The 10,125-nt window shown below is 43.2% G+C and overlaps 1 long non-coding RNA gene across 1 annotated transcript; it reads left to right on the top strand.

Moving 5' to 3' along the window:
* Positions 1-5,305: 5,305 nt before the first annotated feature.
* On the top strand, positions 5,306-9,098 carry LOC134507542 (uncharacterized). Its single transcript, XR_010068924.1, has 3 exons — positions 5,306-5,420; positions 7,325-7,446; positions 9,012-9,098. It is a non-coding gene; the product is annotated as an uncharacterized LOC134507542 (long non-coding RNA).
* Positions 9,099-10,125: the final 1,027 nt, after the last annotated feature.

Consider the following 10,125-nt stretch of genomic DNA (forward strand, 5'->3'; position numbering starts at 1 on the left):
TCTGATGGTCTGCGGGAAAAGGCCTTGAACAGAGAAAATAACCCAAACACATTCCATTGTACTGATTTCACATACAGAGCTTGGTACAAGGTCTCACAGCAGCTCCCTCCCAAACAGAAACGCGCGTCAGCACCATGGCATGTGAAACGTTACGATGTATAAACTACATTGAATCAGTGAACATGACACTTGCCCCTTCTTTCTCCCAGTTTCCCTTCCTGTTCTCTTTCATGCTGCCCTTCTTCAATTCCCTTAATTCCATGGCATTAGGGTGGCCAGTATCCAGGAGATCTAATAGATCTGGTCTATAAAAATAAGCATGACCACTAGATGGAGGCCAAGAGTCATAGTTTCCTGTATTTCCTGGCAGCCATCTAAGAAGACTTGAGGAACTTTGCAGTCCCGTTCTGTTAATTCTGTTATTTAGAGATTTGAGATGAAATATCACCATATCTGAGTATCTGACACCCTCACTAGCCATAGAAGATTTTTACTGCTAGCATAACTTGCTCTGCCATGTTAAAATAAAATAATCGGAAACTATCCTTTGCCATCTTACAGAAACTAAACCTCCTACCTCCAGATACCAGGTGAAAGGTAAAAGGTGAAGGGTGACCTGTGCAAGCACCGAGTCATGTCTGACCCTTTGGGGAGATGCCGCTTTCACAATGTTTTCTTGGCAGACTATAGCGGGGTGGTTTGCCATTGCCTTCCCCAGTCACCGTCCCCAGCAAGCTGGGTGCTAATTTTACCGACCTCGGAAGGATGGAAGGCTGAGTCGACCTGAGCTGGCTACCGGAGAATCCAGCTTCCTTTGGGATTGAACTCGGGTTGTGGGGAGAGTTTTGGTTGCAATTCTGCCGCCTACCTCTCTGCGGCACACAATGCTCAAGTTCTCCTCTTTCTGGATAAATAGCTTTAATCACACTAGATGGCAGCAAAGATAGAATTGTCAGTATTTTTGCTTCCATCTCCTGGTCGTAACAAATTCTGCAGCCCAGTTATGGTAGGTCTCTCTAATACGGTTAAGAGTGGTCCAGCAGGATAGCTCCTCTTTTTCCCTCCAAGTTTAGAAATCAGATCCACAACAATGTTCAGTACTGTTAAATAGCATTAGAGAAGCTCTGGACATGAATGTGCCTTTAAGAGAAATGAGACATTAATGTAAGATCATAATGTTTTCAGAAAATGTGCTTGCACTCACTTTGGCCTTTTTAGAACTCTAGGTGGATGTTGTTGGGATGGCATGATGTAAGAGGTGAGCTTATAATAAAGCACAGCTAATTAAAGCTAATTATCAGCCTTTTCTGAGGCTGATGCAGGATTTCAGCATGATCTTCAGCAGTATCAGAACTCTGTTTCTCATATATTAGCAATTATGCAATGAAAATAGGCAATATGTTGACCAGATTCTCAGTCCAATTAGAAGCTCCATTTCTGCCTCTCTGTATCTGTGGCCATCTTGTTCTGCAGAACCACATTTCATCAGTGATCAAATGTTCTATTTCTTTTGTACAGTAAGAGTCATAACGATGGACATATGACCAGATTAAGAGGCTACCACCACGTTCCACTCTGAAATCTTGTGTCTGTGGTGATACTGACTCACTAATTTCATTACTGATTAAAATCCTTGCAGTCTCTTTGATCAACTGGAGCAGTACAACCTCAGGGCCATTCAGCAACTCACTAAACATGAAGTAAACATCTACATTTGACACGGTGTTTTGAAAATGCCTGCTGCAAATAATGATCTGGGTTTGAAGAAACTGGAAAGAGATTCAGTTTGGTGTACTGGTTAGGATAACTAGGCTAGAAACTAGGAAACTGTGAGTTCTAATCCTGCCTTCGGTACAAAGCCAACTGGGGCACCTTGGGCCAGTCACTTTCTCTCATTCCCATGAAGTAAGCAATGGCAAACCACTTCTGAAATCTTGCCAAGAAAGCTGCAGAATCTTGTCCAGGCAGTTGCCAGGAGTCAACAATGACTGAAGGCAAAGGCAAGGCAAGGCAAGGCAAGGCAAGGCAAGGCAAGGCAAGGCAAGGCAAGGCAAGGCAAGGCAAGGCAAGGCAAGGCAAGGCAAGGCAAGGCAAGGCAAGGCAAGGCAAGGCAAGGCAAGGCAAGGAAAGGAAAGGAAAGGAAAGGAAAGGAAGGAAAGGAAAAGGAAAAGGAAAAGGAAAAGGAAAGGAAAGGAAAGGAAAGGAAAGGAAAAGAAAAAAAGAAAGGAAAGGAAGGAAAGGGAAAGGAAAGGGAAAGGAAAGGGAAAGGAAAGGGAAAGGAAAGGAAGGCAAGGAAGGCAAGGAAGGCAAGGCAAGGCAAAGCAAGGCAAGGCAGGCAAGGCAAGGCAAGGCAAGGCAAGGCAAGGCAAGGCAAGGCAAGGCAAGGCAAGGCAAGGCAAGGCAAGGCAAGGCAGGAAAGGAAAAGGAAAAGGAAAAGGAAAAGGAAAAGGAAAAGGAAAGGAAAGGAAAAGAAAAAAGAAAGGAAAGGAAGGAAAGGGAAAGGAAAGGGAAAGGGAAAGGGAAAGGGAAAGGGAAAGGGAAAGGGAAAGGGAAAGGGAAAGGGAAAGGGAAAGGGAAGGAATGGAAAGGAAGGAAAGGAAGGCAAGGCAAGGCAAGGCAAGGAAGGCAAGGCAAGGCAAGGCAAGGCAAGGCAAGGCAAGGCAAGGCAAGGCAAGGCAAGGCAAGGCAAGGCAGGAAAGGAAGGAAAGGAAAAGGAAAGGAAAGGAAAGGAAAGGAAAGGAAAAGAAAAAAAGAAAGGAAAGGAAGGAAAGGGAAAGGAAAGGAATGGAAAGGAAGGAAAGGAAGGCAAGGCAAGGCAAGGAAAGGAAGGCAAGGAAAGGAAGGCAAGGAAAGGAAAGGAAAGGAAAGGAAGGAAAGGAAAGGAAAGAAAAGAAAAGAAAAGAAAAGAAAAGGAAAGGAAGGAAAGGAAAGGAAAAGGAAAGGAAAGGAAGGAAAGGGAAAGGAAAGGAAGGAAAGCAAAGGAAAGGAAAGGAAAGGAAAGGAAAGGAAAGGAAAGGAAAGGAGCATTCTCATTCATGTCAGCTAGTGACCATTTGTAGCCATAAACCTTCATCTTTCTTTGGTCACAACTAGAGAGGAACATGAACATGCTGTCAACCAGTCCTTGAGATGGCAGAAAAGTATACTTGTATAAAATTTGATCTCCCAATTGCTGATCCCTCTTCTGCTCTAAGACTGATGAATGGTGCTGTCATTTTAAAATGGGGCTAAATAAGGAAAGAAATTGGTGGTTTCCCTTGACTTTGTTTCCCCACCCATCACACATTGCTTGCCAGCAAGAAAACAACCATCAATCACTAAGTCAGGTTTTCTTTGAAATGAGCCTGGGAAAAAGAAAAAAAAACATGACAGAAATTATTGTCCAGGTTGACAGCAGTGTCTGTATCTAAAGAGAGTTGACTGATTCTTCCCAGGAACATATTGGTACATCTCCCTTGCCCCTTCTTTCTCCCAGTTTCCCTTCCCTTCCTGTTCTCTTTCATGCTGCCCTTCTTCAATTCCCTTAATTCCAGGACATTAGGGTGGCCAGTTGGTGCAGGTCCCGCTTGGTGTTCTCCATTTTCAGTGTTTGGAAGATTTCAGTGTCTAATTATTTATTAGACTCTCCTACTGCTGCAATTGTTCCAGGCTCCCTTTCCATTGCTCAACAGCCAATCTCACCCGTTCATCAGGAAACCGGAGATTCTGCACCTCAAGTGTTTGCAGAAAACTCAGGGTCAGTATTCCATTTCTCACAAGAAGTGGAGCCTCCCAAACAAAGTGGAAGCAAGCCTTCACCCTCCACTACTGCTCACTCTTGCACTGTGCAGATTTTTACTTTGGTTTGCCAAAGTCTATGTTGCTCCTCTAGCCACTTCAGGACCATATTCTAGGAGCAGGCATTGTGGTGTCCGCAATATGAAGATGCCCCAGACAACCCCTTGTGGCTCCTTAATCTGCCTGAAGTTTTCCTGAAAGTAAAACATTGATTCAGAAGACAACATGCCTCCAAGCAGAGTTTCATCCTTTATCCTAAGATTTTGTGGCAGCAATGACTTTTCATCCCACAGATGTTTCACTTGGATGGTACATTGGAACTCTAGTTCACTTAGAAAATTGGTTTTATGAGGCTGGTTCAGCCAATGATGTCTGCAGGAATGGGCCAGATGGGCCAGACTGATGAAAGCAGCATCCCCGTTCTATATGCATTACCCCTTTGGAAAATGCATTTGGAGCTTGCTTCACATCAGGGTGATGCTGCTTTCAGTCCTGCAGATGCCTCTGGGATCTTTCTACTGATCTATTACAGGATTACATAAAGGGGTGCAACTGTATAATGCCATCAAGTGTTTGGAATACTTGCAAGAGCTAAACAGCTATGAAACACAGGCTAAATGTAGTCAGTCAAATCAGGCTTTCTGCTCTATTTCCATCTATTTATCTATGAAAGTCATGACCATTGCACTTTGATGAAAACTGTTCACTCAAATGATAACATTTTCCTTCATATAAGAGTTTAATGTATTTATCTGAGAATAGATATAGGCTTTCTTTAAATTGCAAAGGAGACCATGCGGGTGTTTTAAAAACACGAAGACAGATTGTATCTCCAGTGTGGTCAATATGTCTCTACCTCATAAACATAACAAGCTAACATATTTATTTGAGGACCCACATATACACAGCAAATATACCCTGGGATTGTAGGGAAGGAGCTTAGAAATTTTCCAGGAAATACAAAGATGTTATTCTCTGTGGTTTCCCAGGAGTTTTCTACAATTTGTCCTCTTCCACAAAGGTGACTGCATAAATGACTTTGCATACAGTACTGGAGAGTCACAAGACAGCTAAGAGTTACTTATGTTCCCATGTTTGTTATCGCCCCAAACATACTTAGTGAATCTGCAAACATTGCACAAGTTTGAATGCTAATATTAGCTCCCTAATAATGCTAATATTATTATAATCACTTATGTCATGTCATGCCTTGTCAACTGAAAGAATGGTTTCACACATTTCATTGCAAAGTTGCAAGCAGCATTTGAAGATTCATCAATTTGCAATTGATGAAAACCACAGACTTTAACCTCTTACAAGAAGTATCCAGTGAACTCAGTGGGTTTGAATGAGTTTTGATAAGAAGGATTGTGGGGTGCGGAGGTGGAGTTTTAAAAGGAGAGTAATAGGACATCACATGTTTGCAAGATTTGCCACATCATTGATCTACCCTACCTTTCACATTCTTGTGACATCATGACTTGTTATAAATGGACAGACCTGCTGGGCTTCCTGTGGAGTCCTTCTAATTCTTCTTCAGTCTGGCTTCCTTGAACTAGCTGAAGAGATTTCCGAGGCACCTTCAGTCATGAGGCTTCTTTTCCTAGCCTTTGCATTGCTGCTTCTCTTCCATGCTTCTTCAGGTACGAGGGGACTGAGTAAACCTAGGGAAACAGAAGCAGAAGGGGAAAAAGGGAAGGCATGACAGACATTAGTTTTTTTTAAAAAGCATTCCCACTTTTGAGGGATGTCTGTGACTTGAATCCCACACGGCTGGTTTCTCAGCATCCAGAGGTGCTTCCGAAGAACTTATGGACAGCCCTGGAATTCAGATAAGTGCTTTAATCAGACCAGCTGTCCTTCTCCATCAGTCTATTCGGTAATGGCCCCCTCAGGTTCCAGGCTCAAGATTGTAGTGATTGTCAGGTGATGAAGGATTTAACAGAAGAGTAGATTTATTATGTGGAACTGGGCTTGTGCAACACATTAGACCATGCTAAAATGGGATACAGTATTTTGTGGAAATCCAGTTCTTAGTGTATTGTATGAATCTGACCTTATTTACTTACTTATTTACTTATTTATTGTGCCTTCAAGTCAGTGTTAAATCCTGGTGACTGCCTGGACAAGTTCCTGCAGTTTTCTTGGCAAGATTCAGAAATAGTTTGCCTTTGCTTGTTTCCTAGGGCTGCATAATGGTATGTGGGAATGACCTTGGGAGATGAGGGAAGAGATGCTACCTAGGGAATGATCAGATAAGAGGAGTGGGAGCCCATAGCTACATAATGGGAAGAGAAATAAACTCAGAAAGGAACCTCCCTAACTTATCAGGGTGTAAAAAGAGATGGTGGGAGATGTCTACTTTCAGACTTGCAAGATTCTGTTAATGTAGCCTTACAATAAAATATAATTAATTCATCTGGTTGTGTTTCCTGTCTGGTCTACTTGGGAAGTCTGATATCAATCTGGCAAGTCTGAAAGTACAAAACTTTTTACAGCCTGATAAATTAGGGAGGTTCCTTTATAGGTTGAGAGAGAGGGACTGGCCCAAGGTCACCCAGCTGGCTTTGTGCCTAAGGTGGGACTAGGACTCATGGTCTCCTGGTTTCTAGCCTGGTGCCTTAACCACTACACCAAACTGGCTTTCATTGACCTTCTGTACTGGCCTTATTTATCCAAGTCCAAACGGTAACAACAGCCAAAGCTCTGTCCCCTTTTTATGGGTGTTGTGCATGCCACAAAGCTTCCCCCCATCCCTCAAAGATGTTTGTTATCCTGGGCTTAGAGTGAAGTAAAGGTAAAGGTTCCCCTTGACATTAAGTCCAGTCGTGTCCGACTCTAGGGGGAGGTGCTCATCTCCATTTCAAAGCTGAAGAGCCGGCGTTTGTCCGTAGACACTTCGAGGTCATGTGGCCGGCATGACTACACGGAATGCCGTTACCTGCCCGCCGAAGCGGTACCTATTAATCTACTCACATTGGCATGTTTTCGAACTGCTAGGTTTATATAAAACAAGTCTACGTGCTGCTTGAGGGCAGCTGATTTTCTTGTTGCAGGTTGACAGCAGTGTCTGTGTCTAAAGAGAGTTGACTGATTCTTCCCAGGAATATACTGGTGCCCTTTCTTTCTCCCAGTTTCTCTTCCCTCCCAGTTCTCTCTCATGCTGCCCTTTATCATTTTCCTTAAATCCACAGCATTAGGGCTGGCCAGTGGTTGCAGGTCCTTCTTGGTGTTCTACTCCATTTTCAGTGTCTGAAAACTTAGATTTTCCTACTGCTGCAATTGTTCCAGGCTCGCTCTCCATTGCTCAGCAGCCAATCTTCCCTGTTTCCATCAAGTGTTTGCAGCAAACTCAGGGTCAGCTGATTTTCTTGTTACAGGCTGACAGCAGTGTCACTTGAAAGAGCTAGACAGCTGTGAAAAATGCTGGCTAAATGTGGTAAATCAAATCAGTCTTTCCTCTCCATTTTCATCAATGCGAAATCTGTAACTATTGTGTTTTGATGACAACTATTGACTCAAATAATATTTCTTTTCGTATATACAGGGCAACTTATAGATTGTCGGAAGGATGGTGGTTTCTGTCAGACAGGCCTCCACAAACTTTGCGAGCATGGAAGTCTTCCATACAACTGTGGCATTAATGCCAAGTGCTGCAAGCGTAACCCGGTGAGATCCATTTCTTTCTCAGTTAGGAGATGAGAAATACTTGGGCATAGCATGTTCCTGCTGCAAAACTCTGCATAAGCACTAGATGTCTGCAGAGTAGTAAGAGTTTCTTTAATCTATCTGCTACCACCTACTGGTCATCTGGATGTTTACAGTCTGGACCTGGTAGCCCTAGCTGAGAGGTGCCATCTGCAGCTTAAGAAAAAGGAATCTGACTTCTTTATTACGAGCCTCCATTTTCTTATTTCATATATGCTTACCTGAACCATGAGAACTTTTTCAGATGATCCAGATATGATGACAAATGAAGCAAGGCCGATGTCCAGTACAATAAAGGCCCTTTCATTCCTTAATGTTTCCCTATTGTGGAATACCTATTCTGGACAGGTTTAGTATTAAAACACTCACACTGGAAGTGGGGATTATAGATATTCCCACTTTTATCAACCCAGCTCTGCTGATTTCAGTGCAAGCAAACATCTACATACATCTATGGTCATACTTGTATATACTTTATGTGAGCTGATCCCATAAAGTAATCCTCCATTTCCTTAATTTTTGCTTGTTTATGCTCCACAATTGCATTGTATTAGCTATCAGGAAACTGATGCCTCAGCTTTAACAGATATACTTCCTAGTAGTCCTCAAGGATCAGACTGTATCAGTAGGTGATACAGCACATAAAAACAGCTGCATTAAGAAATGAGTAACTTTCTCCACATTTACCACATGGTAAGCTGAGTAGCTACATTTATCCATGAACTGAATTTCATCTGAGCAAGGCATCATCAAAATTCAAACATGAATTATTGGTGTTGAGACCTACTGCTTGCAGGTCTCCCATGGCCACTGCTACTGGGCACCCCATTGTTGATTTTATGGTGCCAGCTGCAAACGAGTGCTAGTATCCTGCAAGTCTTAAAAAAAAATCCTACTGTTTTGCAATCTTGGGAAACCAGCTTTTTCCCCCTTTCCTAAACCTCTGAATCAAATGGAATCCAGATTCTGGGGAGTTTCTCCTCTGCTTTGTTTCTTCATTGGAGAGAAAGAGTCCTACTTGTACTCCTTTTCTTAGATCACATTTCACATTTGCTCAACTGGCAGTACCAAGCTCCTGAAACTGCTTCGGATCTGGGTTTGTGAGAACAAATGGTTTGGTTTAGAATGTGCTGGGAGTGGCTTGTTAACTAGAGAATAATGCGTGGCTGGGGTCCATATTATAAATGCTATGAGATAAAAGGGACATCTCCTGCATTCCTGGAACTCCACAGTGTTCCTACAAGGTGTGTTTTCTTGCCTGTAGGCTTCTCTGAGAGCTCTTGTTGGATACTGGATGCTGAGCTAGTTGAACCCCTTTTTCTCTGACCAAGGCAGATTAAAGCAGAACTTCAGTGTGACCTTCAGAAGAACCAGTCATAGCTTGTCACATTATAGCAATTAATTGACTACATTCACCATTAAATCTGAAATTGTGCTTTCCCCCCCAACCTGTCTATACTTGTAGCCATTGTTTTGGGCAAGACAAAGTCACTTCAGTAATAAAGTGTCCTGTTTCTTTTCTGCAGTGAAAGTACCAAGGACAAGCGCTTGTGAAACACTGGGAGGCTGTTGCCATGTTCCATAAGAAGAACCTTGCCCCTCTCGGGTGGCATTAATGGAAGATGCTGCAAACCATTGTGTAACAGCAGTGAAATAACAGTGTAATTAAACGTTTTAATGAATTTGCATCGAACATTTGTATCTGAGGCTGTATTTTGAAAGGGCCTGCTGCAAATGATGATCTGAACCTGATTGCTGCGTTTGAAATTCTGGGAGGCCTTTTGGCCACGTGGCTATTCTTATTAAGTAATTAGCAATTGCACCCCATAAACGTTCCTCTGTCTCTGTGCCCGTGAGATTGCCTTCATCTCAACTCCAACTCATACCTGAGGGAGCTTAAAGTTGTCCTTAGCTAGTCTGGTGTTTGCCCCATTGAGCAGGCAACAAGCCACTGGAGTTTTGCTATGGGTATAATCTTGGCCAGTTTCACAGACCATTCAGATGGTATCACAGTCAGTTGATTGTTGGGGGGGATCAGCCCAGTACCGATTGACCACTTTAGGATGGGACTTCCCTCCCTTTCTCTCCGGTCCTTGAACACTACCTTCAATATCTGCCATGAAGAAAAGAGGTGGGGTTTTGGTCATGGATGCCATCTTGGTTTCCCCCCCCCCCCACTCAGGAGTGCCAGTTAGAGGGCAGCAGATTTTATGCTGATATAGTTTTCTGTGGGCCAGCGACTGGAGGGTTACACTTTAACGTGACCATAAGTTAGGGCCATATGATATGCTCCAGTTGTGCCATGAGAGACAGAATTGTTCCTGTGACTGCCAATCTCAGTGTATATCTGACGTTTTAACCCAGAAGCCATCGTGAGTTCAAGAAGCTGACTTCTGTAAGCTCTCCCAAGCAGAAGCTCTTTAGCTCTCTTGTGTAATGGTTGCCTATTCTAACAGACTCAGTCCCACAAGCAGGTGCTTAGGAATAACTGATTTATTGGAAGAATAGAGTGCAAATACAAAGAAAGCTGAGAATGAGCAAAAGCACGCCAAATACAAACTAAAAACCCTCGCTTCAAATCCAGTCCCACCCTTGCTCCCTCTTAGCAACCACCCCCTCCCAGGTGTTAGCAACCGTTAC

This window comes from Candoia aspera, chromosome 1, assembly GCF_035149785.1.
Source record: "Candoia aspera isolate rCanAsp1 chromosome 1, rCanAsp1.hap2, whole genome shotgun sequence".
Classification (NCBI taxonomy): domain Eukaryota; kingdom Metazoa; phylum Chordata; class Lepidosauria; order Squamata; family Boidae; genus Candoia; species Candoia aspera.